The 24,236-nt window shown below is 41.3% G+C and overlaps 1 long non-coding RNA gene across 4 annotated transcripts in view; it reads right to left on the reverse strand.

Annotated features, from left to right (window-relative positions):
• The window catches only part of LOC150019577 (uncharacterized), a 44,041-nt gene that overhangs the window by 9,551 nt on the left and 10,254 nt on the right, over window positions 1–24,236 (reverse strand). For 2 of the 4 annotated variants that reach the window (XR_016509064.1, XR_016509063.1), the window contains exon 3: window positions 19,000–20,755. This is a non-coding gene — a long non-coding RNA (uncharacterized LOC150019577). Of the gene's footprint in view, window positions 1–16,617; window positions 16,842–16,966; window positions 17,093–18,999; window positions 20,756–24,236 lie in introns of those variants that run through there. The other 2 variants (XR_016509066.1, XR_016509065.1) reach the window with 2 other exon arrangements.

Here is a 24,236-nt window from a genome sequence, read left to right on the forward strand (position 1 = left end):
CCCTCACTCAGTCTTTTTTTCCCCCTTTCTCTGGCTGCTCCATTTACCTCTTTACCGCCCCCCATAACTATCTGCTTTAAAAAGTAATTGTGTTTGTTTTCCAGCCAAGTGGCCATCTAATCCCCTAAGGCCATGCTTTTGATCACTATCCCCCTAGTAGGAGGCGACGCTATTCCTTACCTGCCTGACCCAAGTCTTGCATTTAACTTCAGTTTCAAATTAGGCTTGGTCCCACTGCACCCACTTTAGGAACAAGAGTACAGAAAGGGAAAAATCTCACCCCTCCCTCAATATACAAAAGAAAAAATCTGGTACTCTTTAAACTGAAGTGATCAAAGTCATCCAAGCCTGATCTCTCCCCTTCTTCTCCAGCCCCTGCTGCTGTCAAGGTTATGACATTACAAAACATCTCACTTCTGAGCACTGTGTATCTCTGCCAACATAATAAAGTTTTTTTCTATATTCGTTTCCTGATTAACTTTCAAAGAAAATTCATCTCCCTTATTTTAGAATGTTGCGTCTTGCACAGAAGACTATGTATATTGCAGAAGATTGCTTACATTGCAGAGGGTTCATGTAAGTCATAGATGGTCAGTGTAAATGGAAGAAAAATTGTGAGGGAGCAGAAAAAGAAAGGAATTGAAAAAGAGAAGGGAAGGAAGAAAGAAAGAAGGACTTAAGGAAGTGAAAGAAAGCAGGGAAAGAAAGAATATGGAGATGAGTCTTTGAAACACTGTAACTTCCAGACCTATAAGCTACTAAGTCCTAGAAACAACAGGATAATTAACTCGCTATTCAAGCTTATTACTGGTTGCAGAAAGAGCAGGGTGCTGGCCTCTCCAACGCAGAGGAAAAAAAGTGATACTTCTAAACTCAGGCTGGCTTTCAGCGGATGCCTGAGGCATGAGCGTGTAATCTCAGCTGCTTTGCTCCAGCCCCTGCCCTAAGTAGAGCAGGGCGGGAGTAGGGGGCCCATTCTAGGGCAGGACAGCCTACTTCCACGCCCACCTCCCCCCACTGGTATTTTTACAGAGAGAGCCTTGCCTCTCCTCCTTAGCTACTGAAGCAGGTGGAACATGCACTTTGTTAAATGGATGTGCTGTTTTATGTCAACACTAGTGGGCAGGTTGTAAAAGATTTTAAAGTTTAAAAAAAAAAAACATTGACATCATAAAACATGCAGAAATAAATGCTGCCAGTGACCCCTCCTGGCTTGAGATCTTCTCCTATTTTTCCTCTCCCCTCTGAGCCTTGCTAATACCCTTAATAACCCCAATAATAATAACCTGTCTCCTACACCTTCTAATAAGTTTTCTCCTCAGGACAGTGCAAGCTGCCACAAACCAAGCTGTTGGTGACGTCCTCCTACTCCATACCCTTCCTTCCGTATCAACCAATACCTCAAGAAGAAATATAAAGGCAGCTCTACATCCTAACATCAGCCCAAAGAAGTTTCAGAAAACAGACCTTCGACCCAACTCCCCAGAAGCAGTAAAACGAAGGCAGGAATCTTAGGCATAAGACCTGGATTCCGGGAATTCACATCTAATCGCAGAAAGCCCCCCAATAAATCTGGCCCTAGTAACTGCCTATGCCCTGCAGGTATCCTATTTAACCAAGATATCTTTTTCTGCTGACAAGATTTTAGCGGTTTCCCTGTTCTCAGAGCCTACTTCCCTATCACTAGCTCCACTGGGACTTTTGAGAGTCCCGCCAACTCTCCCACCCCTTAGAAACCCTGCTCTGTTTCTGCTCGGGCCTGCAGTCGCTCCAGACTCAGCCCACCTGCTTGGACCTCCCCAATAAAGGCTTTGAACTGGTTAAAATAAATAACTAAATAAAGGAATGAATAAACACATAATATGTGAAATTTATTAAAAATCTATTTTTGGATCTTATGTGTATGATGAAAAGTTCTATGGTATTTTAAACTATGTTTCTTGACATCTAAGTTTTAAGCAGATTTTATAAATGAAAGCCAGCACTATTGAGTTTTACATACTCAAACTGACCAAATACCAGCTATTTAAACAACACCCAAACAACCAAGTGGTCGTTCATATTGCAGTGGTGTTAATTGATAGCTTTCTGTATTTTTCAATTTTATCACTGTTTTGGTTCTAAAGATGTAGACATCATTTTGATATCTGCTGCTGTGGCTACCATCAATGTTTGGATGTATTACAATTGTTATAGTGTCGTAAAACTTATGTATAACACATAATATATTGTATATAACATATGAACCATTTGTAAGTTGCAGACATGATGCCTCTTTATTCCTAAATATTCTAGTGTGTATTTCCAAAAAAAAAGAAAAGAAAAAAGAAACTGTGGTATAATCATCAATATCAGGGAACTAAAATTGGTTCAATATTAATATTTAGCTTCAACATTAGATTTTTCCTCTTGTCTCAATAATATCCTTTATAGTCAAAGAAAAGCTAAGATGATGTGTTGTGTCCAATTGTCCTGTTTCCTTTGTCTCTTTCAATCTTGGACAGTACTTTAGGCTTCCTGGGCTGTTCACAAAGAAACCAGAAAAGTTGGCCTTTGTGCTGCCCATCACTACCAAAACCAATAAGTTGGGAGGAGGATTGAATCTTTATGGGCATTTTATTCAGATGCCAGCAATCTGAGAAGATGGCCAGTTATATACTCTAAAAACCATCTTTACATCATTTCATCTCAAGATAACATTTTTATATGGATAAGAAAAGGATAGGTAAGGGGTTTGGGAAAAGGTTAATCAGATAAGAGTGGCAGCAATTTTCCTAGTATTTCTTTATCTACTGATGAACAATTTTTTATTTGCATTATGGACATTCCCTCACTGGAAGACCATGGCTCAGATGCCATCCCCAAAACTTGCAGACTCCCTGGGGCACAAAGGTTGAATTACTTGTCAACCTCCTGGAGTCACATAGGTCATGCATTCCAGTTCCTGGAACAACAGCTTTCCATATGCGTTAATCACTTAAGCCTATCAACTATAACTAAAGCCAAAATCTTAAACTCTTGAATTCCCCAGTCAATTTCATTTACATTTTGAAGACTGCAGGTCAGACAGATCAGTTATGCCATTTGGTCATGAATGTCACACAAGTGATGCTTGAGTTCTACCCAGGACAGCAAATCTGGAGGCACATGCTTAGTTTCATTACTGGCAATGTGTACTTTGGTCATGTTGTTGAGAAGTTTTTGCCAGGTCTGTCCACAGTAAAATTACTATTTACCTTTTGTATTTCACAAATATCTTGTATGGAGGAACTTTTTGGCCAATCCAAGATTTGGTTACTCTACAAAATTTTGCCCACTGGATTCAGCATCCACTGGTGATTCTTGCTTGAATCAATTATTATTATGTTGCTTATCAAATGATGATATTCTTATTCTATCATCCCTTCTATGTTGATAAATACATAAAGCCAAACCAAACAAATGAAGGACATGGAAAAACTCTTTATTTTGGTGCTTAATTTTCCCCAGATTTGGCCAACGATAGCTATTTCAAGCTGACTTCATGTCTTTTTTTACCTATCCCCATTATTCTTTGAGCACTTCCTTACTCTCTGGACAACAAGATGATCCATGTTCATCCATCCTGTCGTTTTCTGTCCCAGCCCTGGAATCATCCATTTTTCATAAAAGCCCTGATTCCTTTGAGGGAAGAGTGCTTGCTATTTATAAACCAAGATCCAGGCACCTGTTGCTATTGGGGTTGTCATTGCTCATAGACTCTCAATGAGCATCAGGGAATCACATGTGTATAGGTAGATACACATACGTACATGTATACATTAATCTGTAATTCTGTATCAAAATATATTGAAAAGCGGGAGTTCTTACCAATACTTCCATTCCAATCCAATCCCACATGGTTCATTCTAGTGGTTCCCTTTCAATTTTAACTCCCTTTTCTGACATTAAGCTGGCTCCCATTATCAGTATCTTTGATTATTTGTTCAAACTTCTTGTTTGTAAGCAGTCTGTATTGTCTCTGCCCCTACACACATGTCCTCCTCGTTCCCACTTGGATTGCAGCACCCCACACTGGGTTGTCTCCTCTGCTGATTCTCTCAAATGTGTGCTCTCTTCACCCCATCCTTTCTCAGACAACTTGTGCCAGGCCACCTCTTCTGCAGATGATGTACCCCCACCACGCTCTGAAAACCCAAGTTAGGCTGTCCTTCTGCCTATATGTGGATGCCTCTTGACCTTGCTCCATCTTTGATCTCTCATCTTATGTCATTCACCTTTCAGGGATGCTACAACTTGAGCTCCAACATTGTACAACATGACCCTTCCAGACATGCACCTTCCTCGTTCCATCCAGGCTCCAGCATCTCACTGTGGGACACTACACCTCCATGTTTTTGTCCCCATGCATTTGAACTGAAATGTCTGGGAAGTGAAAGAAGAAAGTGGGAAAGGGCTCCATATATCTTTTATAATCAACTTGTCAAGCTCTACAAATACACAGCAAGGCTTTTCATTGGAATTACATTGGCTCTATAAATAAATTGTGTAGAAAAGATGTTCATAATATTGAGTTTTTCAAACTGATGGTCTGACTCATTAACTCTCAATGTTTAAAGTATTTCCCATAGAGATCTTGCATGTTTTTTAGATTTATTCTCAGTTATTTGATACTTTTTGATCCTATTATAAATGTTATTTTAAAAATCAATTTTGGCCCTGGCTGGGTAGCCTAGTTGGTTGGAACATTGTCCCAATGCACCAGGGTTGTGGGTTCAATCCCCAGTCAGGGTACATACAAGAATTAACCGATGAGTGGATAAATAAGTGAAACAACAAAATCAATGTCTCTCTCACAGTTCTGGAGGCTGGGAAGTCCAAGATGAAGGCACAGGCAGATTCAGTGTCTAGTGAGGGCCCATTTTCTTGTTCATGGAGACTGATCTTGCTGTGGCACATGGCAGAGAGTTAAGGGATCTCTCTTAGGCTTGTTTTATTTTATTTTATTTGTGTTTAATCCTTATTGTAATTTTTTCCATTACCAGTTAGTTCCCTTGTACCGTTCTCCCCCCAATAATCACCTCACTGTTGTCCATGTCCATGAGTCCTTTTTCTTTTTTGCTCAATCCTTCCACCCCCTAACTCTCCACCACCATTACTAGCTGCCATCTGCTCTCCATCTATGAGTCTGTTTCTGTTTCGCTTGTTTTATAAGGGCATGAATCCTATTCATGACAGGTCCATCCTCATGATCTAATCATGTCCCAAAGGCCCCACTTCCAAATACGATCACATTGAACATCAGAATTTAACAAGAATTTGGGCAGGAGACGACATAAGCATTCAGTATATAGCAAGGAAGTTAAAAGTTCTTAGTCATGTTGTCTTATGCCATATGACTGCTTACTTCACAAAGCCAGCAAGAAGAATCTCTTGCTTCAGGGAGGGCTCAGTCTTCTTCTAAGGGTTGTCTCCTGATTGGATCAGGCTCTCTCTTAGACTTCCAAGTTGTCTGGTAAAGTGGAGACCAGTAATCTTTGCAGGCTTGTGGTTCAGACCTTACCTGAGTATATTAGTCAGAACAGGCTAGGGTATGCAGCATTAACAAACAAATCTCCAAATCTCAGGGACTAAACACAAGAAAAGCTTATTTCTAGCTCACACTATGTCTAAAACAGAGTGACGGGGTGGGGGGTTGGGGGGCGGCTCTGTTCATTGTCTTCATCCCATCACCCAAGCTGATAGAACAGCCATGATCTAGAAAATTGGTGGTCATTCTGTCAGAGGGAAAGAGTGTGTAACAAATCTCTCACTGGCTTATAAAGCTTCCGCCAGCAAGTAACACATGTCACTCCTCCCATGTTTTATTGACCAAAACAAGTCACATGGACATGCCTAATAGGAAGCGGTCAGAAAAATGGTTAACACTCATGACTCCCATTCTGAGCAAGTAGTGACAGTTTTACTCAGGCTGATACTGTTTTCATGGAACAGGTAGTCAGAACCACAGAGCCAGTTTGTACCCAGGTGGCCAGATGGGTAGAGGTATTTTTAATTCTTCCTTTTTGTGTGAGGGAGGAATGTCTGAATGAGAAGGCTTTTTTACAGTGAAAGTCTTTAGAATAACTTGGACCATTAAAAACACATTCTAAAGAAGAGCTAAAAAAAAAAAAAAAAAAAAAACAGAGAAAGAAGGCCACATTTCTATACAAAAAAACATATTCAACAACCATCTCAGGTCCTCTTACTTACAGTGAAGATCATAGGACCACTGAGCAGGACACAGCTTAATCAGGAATTCCCAGCTTTGCTACTATATTGTTTCTGGGGTATTTAAGGCATTTGAAGAGAAAGACTCCTCATATAGGAACACTTAAAGCATGTGGAAGAAAGGATGGATATTTTCCAAGGTCAGTAGCTCTTCCCATGCTGTACAGTTCATTATTTTGTCTTCAAGCTTAATTTGCAAGAGCAACATCTAAAAGCCTTACACAGGGACTTTCTACCAACTACTACAATCCCAGGGAGATTATGGCCAAGCCTCAGACCAAGAGGCACAGGCTTTTCGGGACTTTCAATGTTCTATCTGTATATGTGTTCTTTTGTTCTTTGTCCCTATCTGGGTCAAAACTACACTTCAAACTGCATTAAATTGCTTCCCCCCCTCCCCCCAGAATTTCTTTTCGCTTCAGCCATATTCAAGGTATTTCCTGCTTTTCATGGGGAAGAGAAGTTTGTCTGGTAATACCTGTCTTCCAGTCAAGTCACCCCAGAATACACACTGTCCTGGTTCCCCTACCTCATCACTGGCCATCTTCTTTTGCTGGCCTCTCCTCCACTTACTTCTAAATGTTGAACTCTTCCAAACTAAGCCCAGAGTCCTCTTCCCTTCTCTATTTCTCTCCCTTGGTTCTCTAGTACATTTCCAACAGCTTTATATATCATAATGAATGACTTTGAAATAATTACTGATAGCTCAAATCTCTCCTGGGGGCTACGTCAGAGTATACCCAACAGCCTACACGATATTTCCCCTTGGACATCTTATATAACTTGTGGTCAGCAGCCTCTGCAGTAGTCCCAATCAACTCTACCCATCCTGGAATTTATACCCTCCCACATCACATCAGGGGTGGTCTGTGTGGCCAACAGCACACTGCAGAAGTGATTGTATGCCACATCTGGAGATTAGGTTCCAAAAATAATGGTAGTTTCCACCTTGGGTTCTCTTCCCCTTGGACCATTCGCTTGGCAGCAGGGAGGGAAGCAGCCCAATGGAAAGGTCAATATAGCAAGGAACTGAAGTGCCTGGCCAACAGCCAGCTGATCTGTCAAAAGCCATGTGAAAAAGACAAAAGCAGAAGGCTTCACTATAACCTCATGAGAGACCCTGAGACCAAACCACCCACAGAAGCTATGAGATAAACATGTTTGTTTTACAGGGTAATTGTTTTAATATAGTAAAGATAACCTACACAGAACTGTATATGTACCAAATAGAACTTTCAATCTCTACTGTTCCAATTCCCAATTTGTTCTTTTCCTAGCCTTCTTCTTCTTGAGGAAGCATATTGAGAATCATCCCTGATTTTCTCCTTTCTGTTCACTACCACATCTAATTTATCAGCAAGTTCTATGGAATCTAAATCCAAACCATTTATGAAATCCAATTATTCAACAAAATGTATTAAGAGCCCATATCCGGTGCTGGAAAAACTACAGTATCCAAAACATGCCAACCCTGCCCTTATGTAGTTGACATTCTCGTAGGAGGAAGTAAATAATAATTTACAAACAAAATACATATTATGTCATGCAGCAATAAGTAGTATGGAGGGGAAAGCTAAAGTGAATAGAAGGATGGGGAATGCCAGGATATTTGAGGAGTGTTAGAATGCTATTATTATAAGTAGTGTTGTCAGGAAGGCCCAACTGATAAAACTCCACATTCTGTTTCCACTGCCACTACCCTAGCTGAGTCACCATCACCTTTTGCTTGGGCTTCATTGCAGCCACCTCCATGTCACTTCCCTGTATCCCAACCTTCAGTGGCCTTCCATTGCTATTAGATGAAAATCTAGAGGCTTTACCAGGCCACAGAAACCCCTGTATGACATGGTCCCACCTCATGTCTCCAACCTCAGCTGGAATCAATCATTCAAATGCCCCACTCACAAAGACATTCTGGCAATTTCTAGGTTATGCCCCATTCTTTCATTCCTCCTTTGCCCTTGTAGGTCCCAGTGCAGGAATGAACATCACTAGGTCTATCTATTTCATCCCTCTAAATAAGAAAGTCTTGCCCTCGCTGGGTGGCTCAGTTGGAGCATCATCCCATACACCAAAAGTTTGTGAGTTCAGTCCCCAGTCAGGGCATATACCTAGGCTACTCAGTAAATGGTGTTGGGAAAATTGGACAGATACATGAAAAATAAAAATAAAAAAGAAAGTGAAAGTAAACCACCTTTTTACACCATATACAGGAAGAAAATCAAAATGAATTAAAGGCTTAAATTTAAGACTGGATACCATAAAAGTCCTAGAAGAAAACATAAGCAGTAAAATTTTGAACATTTCATTTAGTAATATTTTTCTAACGTATCGCCTTGATCAAGGGAAACAAAAGGAAAAATAAACAAATGGAACTACATCAAACTGAAAAGTTTTTTCACAGCGAGGGAAACAATCAACAAGATGAAAATGCAACCTGCTAAATGGGAAAACCTATTTGCTGAGACATCTGGTAAGGGGTTAGTGTCCAAAATTTATAAAGATCATATAAAACTTCTTTTATTCACATCTAGTTGGGTAACCAATCATAAAATTTTACTTATTTTCAACTTAATAACTGATGGACATTTTTCAAACAAGCTATTTGCAGTCCTGATAGCTTTTTTTCTTTAACGTAATTTCCATGAGCTCCTAATTTTCAATAGGCATCATCATGAGAATAACTAGAATTAGATAATGTGCCAAAAGATTGTCATAAGTGTTTTACACCCTCTAGTGATACCAAGGCAAGAACTGGAGGAAAGCATTGCAAAAAAACAGTACTGTGATGCTACTTATATTATTGCAGTTAAACCAGCAATGTGCTCTTTTTAAGGGAGTTACCATCTCAATTCTAATCTCTTCCACTCAAGAACAAGTTGAATTTCTTTGGCATTCAAAGTCTCATAGGTCGACTTCCGGCCAAGATGGAGTCTTAGACTGACATGCTCTGTCTTCCTCTACAACTAAGTAGGAATACTACTACGTCAACACAAAAAATAACCAGAAATTCCAAAAAATAAAACTACACGGAAGCCCAACATATGAAGTTATAAACCAGCGGTGCTCGTCGGGACAGGTAGGAGGGGCAAGAAACTGTGGTGCTGTTTGTGATAGCAGCAGGGATAGTGGTGGAACTGTGAGAAACACCAGGGGAGCAATCCCGGCTGCAGTCGAGACCCAGCAGCTCGAAATTCCAATGCTGGGAAAGGCAGCCCCCACATTGCTTCGGACGGTGAGGCCCAGAGGGCGGGGGGATGGATCCCGGTCTCGCAGTGGAGAGTAATGGCAGGAATCCATCTTGGACCCCCGCCCCCACACAAAAAGCAACACGGTGCGGCGAAAAAGGTCGCCTATCGCCAGTCGCCTGGTACTGACGAGTGCACAGGGCTCCGCCCCCTATAGCCTGCCCAGGAAGCAAAGCTAAACAGAAGACTGTCAGAATGAAGCAGACAACGATCGAAATCCCCGTGACACAGCTCACCAGGCAGCAGATGAGGGACCTAACAGATGAACAAATAGGAACTCTTTCTGAGGCTCAGTTCAGAGTCATACGATGGCTTACAGAATTAACAAAAGATTTGGAACAAGACAGGAAGGAATGAAAGCTAATCATACCGAAACGAACGAAAACACACACAAGTGGTGAGAAAATAAAATCCGGAGATCAAATCAACAAATCGGAACATAGGGGAGAACAAAGAGTCGACCAGTGCAGAAAGAGGAAACAAAAAGTAAGGAAAGTGAGGAGAAGCTCAGAAACCTCTGGAACAGCTATAAACAAACAAACATTTGAATAATAGGATTGCCAGAGGGTGAAGAAGAAGAACTAAAAATGGAAAAATTATGTGAAAAAATAATGAAGCAGAACTTCCCGAACTTGGGGAAGGAAATACACTTACAGGTCCAGGAAGCACAGAGAATTCCAGAAAAACTGGACCCAGGGAGAACCACTCCAAGAAACATTATAATCAAATTGTCAAAAATTAAAGAGAAAGAGAAAATCTTAAAAGCAGCAAGAGAGAAGAAAAGAATTATGTACAAAGGGGTCCCAATTAGACTATCAGCTGATTTCTCAAAGGAGACCCTGCAGGCAAGAAGGGACTGGCAAGAAATATTCTAAGTAATGAAAATCAAAAACCTACAGCCACGAATACTCTATCCAGTGAAAGTGTCATTCAGAATAGAAGGGCAGAGAAAGTGCTTCCAGGGCAAAGCAAAACTGAAGGAGTTCATTTGATCCAAACTATGAACATTAATATGAAAACTGCATCACAACAACGAACAACAGAAGCTAGGGAACCAATGGGGGAAAAATGGGACAACTGTAATTGAAAAACCAAAAAATAAAAGAGGAAAAAAAAAAAAAGCTAGGGAACTGAAATAAAGGCAAACTAAGTAGGCACCGAGAGTGGGAAAAGAACTATAGGTATGGAGAACATATTAGACATTGGGGGGAGGTCAGTGGGGAGGGGGAAGGGGGAAATGGAGGGAGATGGTACAGGAATTAAGAAGCATAGTAGGAGGGAGCGGAGTAGATAGGAAGAGATTGAGAAGAACTATATGCACAACCAATGGACATGGACTAAAAGGGGGGACAACTGGAGGGAAGGGGGTCACTGGGTGGAGGGGAGCAGAGGGAAAAGAAATTGGGACAACAGCATAATCAATAAAACATTTTTTTTAAGTCTCATAGGTTGATACACCTCCTAGATTCTTATGTTTTTTCATAAATTTTCATGATATGTTTTGCTTGTTCATATGAATCCTGAAATTAAAATGCAGATATGTAAGAAGAAAACTTGAAAGCAAAATCACAAATACAGACAGAAGAAACTCTATGTACACCAAGAAATATGAAATTCTTCATTTCTATTTTTAAAAGATAAAAGCATTTAAAAGCTTAGTTCTCAAACATAACTCCTTTGTACTTTCAAATGTTCTATTTTTATAAAGATCTTATTTATTTATTTTTAGAGAAAGGGAAAGGGAGGGAGAATCAGAGGGGGAAAAAACATCAATGTGAGAGAGAAACATCAATCTATTGCCTCTCGTATGCTCCCTGATCAGGGACCTATGTATGTGCCCTGACCATGAATCAAACAGGCAATCTTTTGCTTTGCATGATGATGCCCAACCGAGTAACACCGTTCAGGGCTTAAATGTTCTAGTTTTAACCTCATAATGTATCACATAGAAAAATGATTACCTTAGACAAAAGGGTACTTTAAAAATTAAAGTATACTTTGTACTTACCTGCTTTTTAAATTCTGCTGGTAAACAGAAATCTATTTCTCTAATCAGAATATATCTTTTATTGTTTGCAAGCTTGTAGTATTGAAAGCACTTATTTTTTTTATTGATTATGCTATTATAGTTGTCCCAGTTTTTCCCCTTTTGTCTCTGTCCACCCAGCACCCCCAATTCCCTCCAGTGATTCCCCCCTCCTTTGTTCATGTCCATGGGTTCTGCATGTAAGTTCTTTGGCAACGCTATCTCCCATACTTGCTCTTAATATCCCCCTCCCTAGTCTGTAACTACCAATTTGTACTTCTTAATCCCTGCACCTTTTGTCTGATTCCCCACTGGCCACCATCCCAATGTTCTTCATACCTATGATTCTGTTTCTGTTCTGCTTGTTTGCTTAGTTTATTTTTTAATTTCAATTGTTGATAGTTATGTATTCATTGTCATTTTAATGTTCATAGTTTTGACTTTTATTTTAAATAAGTCTCTTTAATATTCAGATAATAAGGGATTGGTAATGATAAACTCCTTTAGCTTTATCTTGCCTGGGAAGCACTTTATCTGCCCTTCCATTCTAAATGATAGCTTTGTTGGATAGAGTAATCTTGGTTGTAGGTCCTTACTTTTCATCACTTTGAATATTTCTTGCCAGTCCCTTCTTGCCTGCAAAGTTTCTTTAAAAAATCAGCTGACAGTCTTTTAGGAACTCCTTGTAGGTAATTATCTGCTTTTCTCTTGCTGCTTTTAAGATTCGCTCTTTATCTTTAACCTTTGGCATTTTAATTATGATGTGTCTTGGAGTGGGCCTCTTTGGATTCACTTTATTTGGGACTCTCCGTGCTTCCTGGATTTGTATGAATGTTTCCTTCACCAAATTAAGAAATTTTTCTATTATTATTTTTTTTAAATAGGTTTCCAACTTCTTGCTCTTTCTCTTCTCCTGCTGGCACCCCTGTTATGTGAATGTTGGAATGCTTGATGTTGTCCCAGAGGCTCTTTACACTATCCTCAATTTTTTGGATTCTTCTTTCTCCTTCCTGCACTGATTGGATGTCTGTTTCTTCGTTATGTTCCAAATCATTGATTTGATTCTCAGCTTTATTCACTATGCTGTTGATTCCCTATAAATTGTTCTTTATTTCAGTTAGTGTCTCCTTCATTTCTGATTGGATCATTTTTATGCTGTTGAAGTACTACTGAGTTCCTAGAGCATCCTTATAAACAGTGTTTTGAACTCTGTATCTGATAGAATGCTTATCTCCATTTTGTTAGTTCTTTTTCTAAACTTTGGTTCTCTTCTTTCATTTGGGCCATATTTCTTTGTCTCCTCACTTTGACAACTTCCCTGTGTTTGTTTCTATGTATTACATAGAACTGCTTTTATTCCGTATGTTGGTAGCATTACCTAATACAGTAGGTGTCCTGTAGGGTCGAGTGGCACAGCCTCCTGTATCCCTCAAGCTGCATACTCGAGGTGCACCCTCTGTGTGGGCTGAATACTACTTCCTTTTGTAGATGAGTCTGGATTGTTATCAGCAGGTCAATGGGATAGATTTACCCAGTCAAGACAGCTAGTATAACTGCCTGTGACCCCTGGCCAGCAACTACCTCCCTCCATGGCTTGTGGAGGTGGTTGGGTGGTGCTCCAATGTGGACTATAACTGTCTTCTGGGTGCTTAGGTTCTGGGTTTCCTGGGTGGTGCAGGCCAAAGTCTGCCTCCATCTACGTTCTATCTGGGGCCCCTTGGCGTGAGGTATAAAGCAATCTGCAAATGACAGCTGCTAGTGCCAAGTGCAGGGAAAGGTATGGGGGTTGGGCTCATCTGTTGTTTGTTTAAGCAGATTTAGGAAGGTCTGAAGCCTGCACCTAGCCTAGCCCTTCATATGAAAAGGCCATTGTTACCAAGTAATTGTCAGGGCAGAGCTCACTGTGTGAGCTAGGTTGATGGAGACTCAGAGATGGTACCTCCACCCTGTGTCTCTGTGTAGGGAGGGATCAGAAAGGTGCAATGGCAGCTGTTTGCAGTTCTGTTTGGGAGGAACCTGTCCCCCAGCTCTTGCTCTAATGCCAGACATTTCAGTTCCTCCCCATATGCCACTGGTGCCTGTCAAGTCCAGTTTTTGCTATTCTTGGTTCTGAGTTTTAAAAAATGTATTATAGCAAAGAAAGAGTATTTCTGATGCAGATAGAGAAGTGGTATATATATATATATATATCTATATATAGATATATATAGATATATAGATATAGATATAGATATCTGTGTGTGTGTGTGTGTGTGTGTGTGTGTGTGTATAATGGAATATGACTCAGCCATAATAAAGAATAAAATCTTGCCATTTGCTACAATGTGGATGGACCAAGAGGATACTGTGCTGAGTGAAATAAGTCAGAGAAAGAATACTACCACACGATTTCACTTACATGTGGAATCTAAACAACAAAATAAATGAACAAGCAGAACAGAAACAGACTCACAGATACAGAAAACATTTTGATGTTTGTCAGATGAAAGAGCAGTTGGGGGAATGGGTGAAAAAGGCAAAGGGATTAAGAAGTACAAACTGGTAGTTACAGAACAGTCATGGGGATGTAAAGTACAACATAGGGAATTCAGCCAATAATATTGTAATAACTGTGTATGGAGTCAGATGGGATCTAGTTTTATCAGGATGATCACGTTATACGTTATGTATTAAATATATAATCACTGGGGTGTACACCTAAAACTAATTGTATGTCAACTATAATTGAAAAGAATTTTTAATCTAAATTTAAAAAATATATAATGGCACACCATTCAGATACAATAGATGTAAAGAACGTTAAGAACACAGATAATAATAAAATGTTGGAAATAAAGAGTGAATAATAATAATATTAATGATAATTTGGTCTCTGGTTAATTTTATCTCTACTCATTGCACTTCAGTTGCATCTACCTTTTCAAAAGCTTCCAAACACAACATGTGGTCCTGACTCACTGGTTTTGTGTAATCCACTCTCCTGCACAACATGCTCTTCCTGGGCTGGCTGGCTGGGTACCTCAGCATCCTTCAGGAGTTAACCCAAATATCTCTGCCCCTGGGACGCCTCCCCGACTGCCCCTCCCTCCAAGCATTCTCCCTCTGCAGGGTGTGTGAGTCCATTAACATTTATTTATCACTCTTTATCACATTCTTTCTTTTATATTAACTTCAAGCTCCTCAATGACAGAGAGTGCACATTTTTTCCTTTATATTTGAGTACCCAGCCCCTGATATAATTTATGCCTGGAAAGCAGTGGGTTTCCATACATTCTCAATAAATGAGGAAGCGAGAGAACAGGAAGATTCCAGAAGAGAAAAGGGAATAAATATGTTGTGACACGATTTGAAGAAAATTATGATACGTACCTTTGAAAATTTTCTTTTCCTCTTCCTGAGGTGGTGACAGTGAGAAGTTACTTAAGAGAAGAATTGGCTAATTGGGCAACTCCTGGCTTTCAGGGGAGAACACCTGTTGTGCAGACTTGTTGGCACCTGCAGTACAAACAGCTGAGAGTCTGGGCGTGGCTTCCCTGTGAATATGTGGCCCAAATGCCAAAGGCTTTCCCAAAGACTTGCACCTTCCTGAGAAGTATCCCTGGCTGGTGGTCACTAACTCCAGCTCTAAATCAGTGTTTCTAACTAGAGCAGATTTTGCTTCTTCCCTCAAGAGATATTTGGGAATTTCTGGAGATTTTGGGTCATCAAAACTAGTTTGTGTGAGGTAGGATGGGTATCTAGTGAGTAGAGGTCAGGGTTGCTGCTAAACATTCTACAGTGCACAAGGCAGCCTGCACAACAAAGAATTATCTGAATAGTGCTGAGATTGGGAGAGCCCACTCTCAATAATGATGTCATGGGAGAGGTTACTCATCCTCAGAAGCACCATGCCTGAAACTCTCAGCTCTAAAGCACTCCACCCAGTTACTTGGGATGGGCACACCCTGAAGTACACTTCAGCATCCTCAGCAGATTCTGGGTCAGGTAACACCACCACTCCAAGTAGTTGCAGCAGCCATAACTGCCCCCTGCCCCATTCACTCTCATTTGACGGCCTTGCCTTATGCTCTTCTGAGAAATTACTGGCCACTAAGCTGGGGTTTTCTGTTTTCTCCATCTTTTCCTCCCAGTTTGCCTGCAGCAGCACCTGAGCTTGCCTGTCTCTCCTCAGTCCCCGTGGCTATGATCTGCTCCTGGAACTAGAGTCCATTCCTCCCTACCCCACCAGGGTCTTGTTCCCTCTCTGTCTGTCCAACCTCTGCAGGACCTTTGGCTCCTTCCCGTAGTCTATAAATATATATAAGACTCCAGATCCTAAAAAAACTTAAAGTTTCCTTAATCAAACCCCTCTCAAGTTTTTACCTTATACTCTTTCATCCTTTTACCACCAAATTGATTTCATCTATCTGAATACATAGTCTCAAGGTAACAAAATTTCCAAATAAAACTCAAGTCTTCTTATCATCATGCCCACACCACTCAGCAGAGTATCCACTAGTAATCAGTTTGGTGCTTCCTTCTAGACTTCTCCTCTGCCTGTGAATTTACTCAGCTACGTAACAGAGATTTATTTTGTGAAGGTTTCGTTCTCCCATAAGTGGCATTAGCCTGTGCATATTGCTCCACAACGGTTTCCCCCACAGGTGGACTGCTGTTTTCTCAGCACCATCTCTGCCTGTTTCTGTGCTCTTCCCTGCATCACAGGGGCTGGAAATCTGGAGAGTACACTTTCCAGGCTCCCTCATCAGCATGTTTCCAGTTCAGCCCTTGTTTCAGATGTAGAAGGTGGAAGAGAAGCAGAGGCCATTACTGCTTTGGAAACAGGCAGATCAGAAGCTTCCGTGGGCAATAATCATGGTTGCTAGACAGGACGAGTTTTCTGGGCAGCCTTCTGTTAGGTACTGCAGGTGGCTGAGATCATCACCAGCACATTCCTGTGACTCCTGAACTTCCTGATTTCCCTAGGGGAGAATTGCCTTTCCTGACTGGCTATGCTGAGTCCTTTCAACAGTGGTGGGAGCCCCAAATCCATGAGTTAAATACTTTCCAGTTCAAGTAACCCAAGTGATTTCTGTTTCCTGACTGGACCCTGACTGCTCCAGTCTTTTGTCCAGAAAGGGTTTTAGGAAACACACACACAAAGGTGTGGCTCTAGGATTCGGTGGTGTTTGATCTGGTTAGATTCAAGGCTGTGAACAATGAAATGCTGAGGTCTTGAAGTAACAAAGACTTTTAAAAATTATCACCTGGTGTCCCTGGCTGGGTAGCTCAATTGGTTAGAGAGCTGTCCCCATATGCCAAGGTGGTGGATTCAATCCCTGGTCGAGGCACATAAAGAAATCAACAAATGAATGAGTATAGTAAGTGAAACAACAAATCGATGTTTCTCTTTCTCTAAAAAAAAAAAAAAAAAAAAAAAAAATCAGTAAATAAAAATCATCACCTGGAGTTGTTTGGAATGAGAAGCATATTCAAAGCAAGGCCTTGGGAGACCAGTGGCTGCTGCGGTGTAACAGGCTGACAGGAACCAAGACTGAGCGCTGACAGTGCGCTGGTCACTTTGACTGCCCTGCAGAGTAAAGCAAAGGAAATGTCCAGCTCAGCACGTGGGACTTTCCTCTGACACCCTGGGCAGAGGACCAAAGAGTTTCTGTGACTGCCCTAACAGGAACTCTGGTCTCCTTTAGCTGCCAGGCCAGTGAATGTGAAAACCAGGCCAGTGTTTGAGTCTAGGAATTGCAAAATTACAATCTACATTTAATCACAGCTTCCCTCGGTCCCTTTTATGCTAAAGTTAGGGAACTAATTTGGAAAGAGCGAGTTGTTTGTGACTGTACAGAATCTGTCTTTTAATCTGGAATGCATGTCTTGATTCTCCCCAACCCCTGGACACCCCTAACACAGGTCCATGATTTTTCATAAAGATTATCTCCTACCCTGTGGAACACATGTCTTACCAAGCCCTCCTGCTCCTAGGGCCTCTTGTTCATCCTGTCCAATCGGAAGATACCGTCAATGTCACAGATCAGTTTTTGTTCTCCAGAATGTCCAGGTGATCCACATCGCTTCTGATTATATTATGACAATCTGTGGGTGAGTTAAATTAGTCCTAAGGAAAATCTGTGAATGTGTTATATCTAGTCCATGTACTTGCAAACTGTTTCAGACCCTTTGATCTGAGTGAGATAGAAATAGGCATTTGCTAAATCAGGGGCTGCCTAACATGTACATGAGGCTGTATTAATCTTCTCCAGCTAAAATACCACCCCCAGCCTTGCAGCTGCAATGGGGGCTATTTGGTTGAGCTTGTCACAGTCTACACTCATTTTCCAGGATTCACCTAGGTGCTGTGGGGCCAGCCTAGTAAATTAACTACAGATGTGAGAGGAGGCAGCACAACTATATGCTCAAGATCCTTAAGGGGCACTAATCTCTGCCATCTTCCAGAGAATGCTATGTTGTTTTTGTTTTACAGTCTTCACCAGGGGTTTAAAATTCATTTCAGAGACTTCCCTGTGACCTTTCCCATTATGGTAGTTATTACTCCACAGGCCAAGAAAGCGATGTGAGGCTTACCCAAACTGCTAAGCCTGTCAGTCCCTAGTATACATCTGAAGACCAGGAAAATAATACTGGGTGGATCTGCCATTTATTCCCTGGTCCATGATGAGGCTCTGGGTCCCAGGTACCTAATGTCAGCTCAGACCTTGTGTTCCATAACCCATAAAAATAGTTGGATATTTTCCTTTGCCAAATGCATACTCACCCAAGTAAATGGCCGTAGTTCCTTTAGGGAAGAACCCAGGATAACATTTAGTATATACTTGCCATGACATAGTAGGGTCTTTCTTTCCAGAGACCTGGCTAACTCTGCAGTCAACAGATTCTGGGTCTGAAAACTGGCTCTGGTCCAGGAAATGGGAAAGAGATCCTGACTCCTATTGGGGCAACCACTTTCAACCTAATGCTCATCCATTTTGGCCCATCTATTTTGTCCACAGAGACGATATTATATTTATTTTCTCCACTTCTCTACCTGTAGGTCAAGTACCCTAGATTTTCTTTGTAGATCTCATCATACCTGCTATTATTAAACTCAAAAATTTCGTCAATCTAATGGAGTAAATATTAGGTCTCACCTAACTGAATCTGACTGGTTTGATTCCCAGTCAGGGCGCATGCCTGGATTGTGGGTTGGGTCCCCAGTTGGAGGTGTGCAAGAGGCAACTGCACGTTGATATTTCTCTCCCTCTCTTTCTCCCTCCCACCCCCTCTCTCTGAATATAAATAAAATCTTTTTCAAAAAATACTTTTAAAAATTAGGTCTTTTTCTGTTTTGTTTGCATTTTCTGATTATAAGGCTGATTATGATTTTACATAATTATTGAGCTCTTGTACTTCCTTTCCTGTGAAAGGCACATACACATCCATTGCCCAGTCTTAATTGGGCAGTATTCCTTTTTCTTTTAAATATGTTTTATTGATTATGCTGTTACAGTTGTCCCAATTCCTTTTCCCTCTGCTCCCCTCCACCCAGTGACTCCCCTCCCTCCAGTTGTCCTCCACCCCTTGGTCCATGCCCATTGGTTGTGCATATAGTTCTTCTCAACATCTTCCCGTATACGCCATTCCCTCCTACTATGCTTAATTCTTGCATCATCTCCCTCCCTTTTCCCTTTTCTCCCTTTCTGCTGACCTCCCTCCAATATGTTCCCCATACCTATAATTCTTTTCCCACTCTTGTTGCCTACTTAGTTTGCCTTTGTTTCAATTCCCTAGCTTCTGTTGATGGTTGTTGTGATACAGTTTTCATTTTAATGTTCATAGTTTTGATCCTCCTTCCTCTAAACCAGTCCCTTTAACATCTCATATAACAGTAGTTTGGATCTAATGAACTTCTTCCGTTTTACTTTGTCCTGCAAGCACTTTCTCTGCCCTTCTATTCTGAATGACAGTTTCGCTGGATAGAGTATTCGTGGCTGTAGGTTTTTGATTTTCATTACTTAGAATATTTCTTGCCAGTCCCTTCTTGCCTGCAGGGTCTCCTTTGAGAAATCAGCTGATAGTCTAATTGGGACCCCTTTGTACATAATTCTTTTCTTCTCTCTTGCTGCTTTTAAGATTTTCTCTTTCTCTTTAATTTTTGACAATTTGATTATGGGTCTTGGAGTGGCTCTCCCTGGGTCCAGTTTTTCTGGAACGCTCTGTGCTTCCTGGACCTGTAAGTCTATTTCCTTCCCCAAGTTCAGGAAGTTCTGCTTCATTATTTTTTCACATAATTTTTCCATTTCTAGTTCTTCTTCTTCACCTTCTGGCACTGCTATAATTCGGATGTTTGTTTGCTTATAGCTGTCCCTGATGTTTCTGAGCCTCTCCTCATTTTTTGTTTCCTCTTTCTGCACTGGTTGACTGTTTGTTCCTTCCCTTTATTCAGATTTGTTGATTTGATCTCTGGTTTTCACTTCCTCACCACCCGTCTCATATGTGTTTTTGTTCATTTTAGCCTTCATTCCTTCCCCGTCGTGTTTAATGTCTTTTGTTAATTCTGTAAGCTGTCTTATGACTATAGCTCTGAACTGAGCCTCAGAAAGTTTTTCTATTTATTCATCAGTTAATTCCTTTATCTGCTTTTTGGTTAGCTTCATGACTGGTACTTCAATCATTATTTCCGTCATTCTGACTGTTTTCATTTATCTTTCCTTCTTGGGTGGGCCTGTCACAGCTCCTATGCTATCGGGTGCAGCGCCCTGAGCACTCATCACAAACCTCACAAACCGGGGACCTTTTTCACCAAACTGTGGCGCTTTGTGTAGGGGCAAGGGCCCAAGATGGATTATTGCCGTTACTCTTCGCTGAGAGACCGGGAGCCTCTTCCTCCCTCCCCACGCCCTCTGGGCCTCACAGTCCGAGGCAATGGCGGTCTGCCTTCCCCAGTGTTAGAATCGCGAGCTGATGGGTCTCGACTGCCACCAGGACTACTCCCCTGGCGTTTCTCGCAGTCCCACCATTATCCCAACCTATCCGTCCTGGTTTTGCCCCTCCTATCAATCCCGATGAGCAGCACTGGTTTATAACTTCATACGTTGGACTTCCATGTAGTTTTATTTTCTGGAATTTCTGGTTATTTTTGGTTTTGTTGTAGTTGTATTCCTTCTTAGTTGTGGAGGGAGACAGAGGGTGTAAGTCTAAGCCTCCATCTTGGCCGGAAGTCCTCTCCTTTTTCTTATTAATTCTGTATTATTAATAAAAATTACATTAATCAATATATTAGTAAAATAATTATAATTAACATATTAAGATAGTTATATTAGCTAATATTGATTGTCAGTAACATTGATATATAATATATTATAATGAATTAGCAATGTAATACAATATGTAAGTAATCTATACTTACTGCATGGATTATTTTATGATGATTATGTATAACATTGTAACTAAGTTAATTAATTATATTAATATTCACATAAACATACCTTGATACTTTATTAACATAATTATATTATTTCCTATACCTAACAATAATGTAACAGTAATGTCCTATTTAAACTATTCTAAATAGAATTTATTTTAAATAGAATTATATTGATATATTGTTAATGTGTTTTATGTGTTTTATCCTTCCTATATTCCTGGCTGGTTTGGCTCAGTGGATTGAGCGTTGGCCTGCGAGCTAAGTGTCGCTGGTTTGATCTTCCAGTCAGGGCACATCAGAGAAGGAAAACTCTGATTCCAAAAAACCTCCGCTGCCTTGCGGCATACCTCTTCAGGGGAAAGGCTAAGGGAGTAAACCCCGACAGAAAATCCGGAGCCGGAGTCCCTAAGGCGGTTTGACGTTGTAGTCAATACCGGCAAATCCTGCGGCGCACCTGAAACCAAGCTGTATTGACTCCGTCTTTCCCTTGGACCCTTCAGCTGCGAAGAGAGGGGGGGTCTGCTGCATGGGCAACAGCAGACCCTCCATATCACCCTGCCCAGGCTCTGTAGCTTCAGCTTCACTGGAGAGGACACTCCAGCGTCATCGCAAGATGTCGATTCAACACGGGAGTAGACAGATACCGTGTCACTCCTGAGTCGGACTGCACAACCATTCTCGGCGGTGCAGATAAACTCTTAAGAAGCTACACCATCGTCTCTCGAGATGGACGGCTGCCGACGATTGTTAATGTGTTAATATTATGAAGATTAATAGATTTTATGTTATATATGTTGTAAACTTTTTTCAGTAGAAGTAAATGGTCATTGATTTTATTTACCTAACTCCTCAATATTTAAATAAACCCCTTATCATCTGGCTTCTAACTCTAGTACCCTACTAAAATTCTTCTCACTAAAGTCTTAAATGACCTTCAAAGGTTAAATCCAAAGGTTTGTTTTTCATCTTTCTCTGACTTATACACCGCATTTTGCACGTCCTGGAACCCTTTTTGCTGGGCTTCCAGCACAGGTGCTCCTGGTTCTCCTCCTAGAACTCTGACAATAACTCATCAGTCTCTTGTTAGGCTCTGCTTCCTCCCCCTCCCCCTTAAAGTTTGCATTCTTCTAGGTTCTTTGTTTGTCTTTCATTGTTGTTCCTCACACTCTTCCTTGGAGATCTCATCAACCTCAGGTTTCAACAACCACTTACGCACTGTTGCAAACCAGACCTAGTTTGCATTCCAGACAGGTCCCTCAGCTATAGTTTTTTATATCTGACTCTTTCTGGACATCTCCATTTCATCCCATAGAGGCATATCCGGTCCGATACTGCATGTCCAAAATGGAAATCTTCTTCCTTCACAGTCAATCTTCCCGAGTTGCCTACTTTCACTGGCTTTGTGTCTCACCTCCTAGTCATTCTTCATCCCATTCCGGTCTGGCATCTGCTCACACCACTCTTGTATATATGCTCTTGGTGGAGGTACTAATGATCATCTTATCATCAAATCCAGTGTATATTTCCAGCACTTTTCTTACTGGTTTCTTACAGTGATTTTCCTCCTTCATGAAGCACTGCTTTCCTACCTTTTTAATGCCACACTATTCCTGCCTTGGGTAAGTGGCAGAACCCCCACATTTCTCCCTGTGCAGGAAGGACAGTCATGGTAGGAAGGGTCAACTGAAAGCCTGCCGAGTTCTTTCCCACCTGCTAAAACCATAAACAAAAACCAGTAAGAGCACATCGCTGAACAATTGTAGAAATTGATGCCTTATTCAAAGTTTTGAAACACAAAAAGGTGTTATTTCTGTTAAATCTCCATTAAATTCAGCTGTGGAGCCTTTGCCAAAGAGAGAGGCCTTGGAAGATGACAGTGGATTTTCCTGAGCCTAATTAGTCAGTGACTCTCATTAGAGCTGCTCTTCTGGATAGGATGTCTTTACTGTAGCAAGTCAGCACCAGCCCAGGCACCTGGTATGCTGCTGTTAATCTAGAAAATGCTTTTCCCCCCTTTGATTCACTAAGCAGAGAAAACAAGAAACAGTAATGCTCCCACCTAGCAGAGACGTCGGGACATTTTCAATCTCTAACCTCATTTCCTCATTGCATCATTCAAGGGCGTTTCTGGGAATTTGATATTTTTAGTATCTATACAACATCTACTTGTCCATTACTTTGATGACATGTGTATAGGATTATAAGGATTGTACAGAATAGACTAGGACCGGATGGACTAGAACCAGGCAGTTCCTTGGATGCCCAAGTAAGATATATGCCTGCTAAAGTGTGGGAAGGAATCCCATAAAAACACGGACCGCCCCCCCACCATTAAAAAAAAAGGCACAACACCTGATGGGACTTTGTGAATGTTAGAGGCTACCGCCTTAGTCCGTTTGGGCTGCTGTAACAAAATGCCAGGGACTGGGTAGCTTATAAACAACAGAAATCTGTTTCTCACAGTTCTGGAGGCTGGGAGTCCAAGATGAAGAAGATCAAGGCGCCAGCATGGTTCTACTGTGGTGAGGACCCTCTTCCTGTTTATAGCCAGCACCTTTGGCTATGTCCTCACATTGCAGAAGGGCCAATGGGCTCTCTGGGGTCTCTGTTTTAAGGACAATGATCTCATTCATGAGAGCTTTGCCCTCATGATTTAAGCACCTCTCAAAGGCCCCACCTCCTGACTCCATCATCTTGGGGAGTTAGGATTTCAATATGGAAATTTGAGAAGTATACAAACCTTCAGACCATAGCAGGGGTGTTTATCACTTTTGGTGTCGTTCTGCAGCACATACGCTGTGTGAACCCCATCTCTGAGGAAGGCCCAGAATGACAGAAGCCTATATGGACCCTGAAGCTAACTGTGATTGGAGATGAGGTGAGAGCAATGTTATGCCATTATGTTAGTAAGGATTTCTGCTTTGGAAAAATAGTTCTTGGCTTGCTGTTGAACCCTGACAAAAGCAGAATGCCTTTCCCATGGGTCAGGAGGTGACCATGAAACTAAGTTACCCATGACAAAACAGTAGTTCTCTAATTCACTTCTCCACACATCTAAGGTGCCCAGAAGCACCCCATTATCAGGTGGAAAGATCAGACACCTAATCCACACCGAGCAGGTCCTGTCGACACGAATTGCATGAATAGGGGGCTTATACTCCCAGCAGACCCACTCCTGTCCACCGCTGCTTCAGTCTCCAAACATGTATGGCCTTATGGGGCATTTATTATGGCCAGTTTCCCCTGGCTGGTTTGGCTCAGTGGATTGAGCGTCGGCCTGCGAGCTAAGTGTCGCTGG

This window comes from Furipterus horrens, unplaced genomic scaffold (genome assembly GCF_987537825.1).
Source record: "Furipterus horrens unplaced genomic scaffold, mFurHor1.1.pri manual_scaffold_2, whole genome shotgun sequence".
Lineage (NCBI taxonomy): Eukaryota > Metazoa > Chordata > Mammalia > Chiroptera > Furipteridae > Furipterus > Furipterus horrens.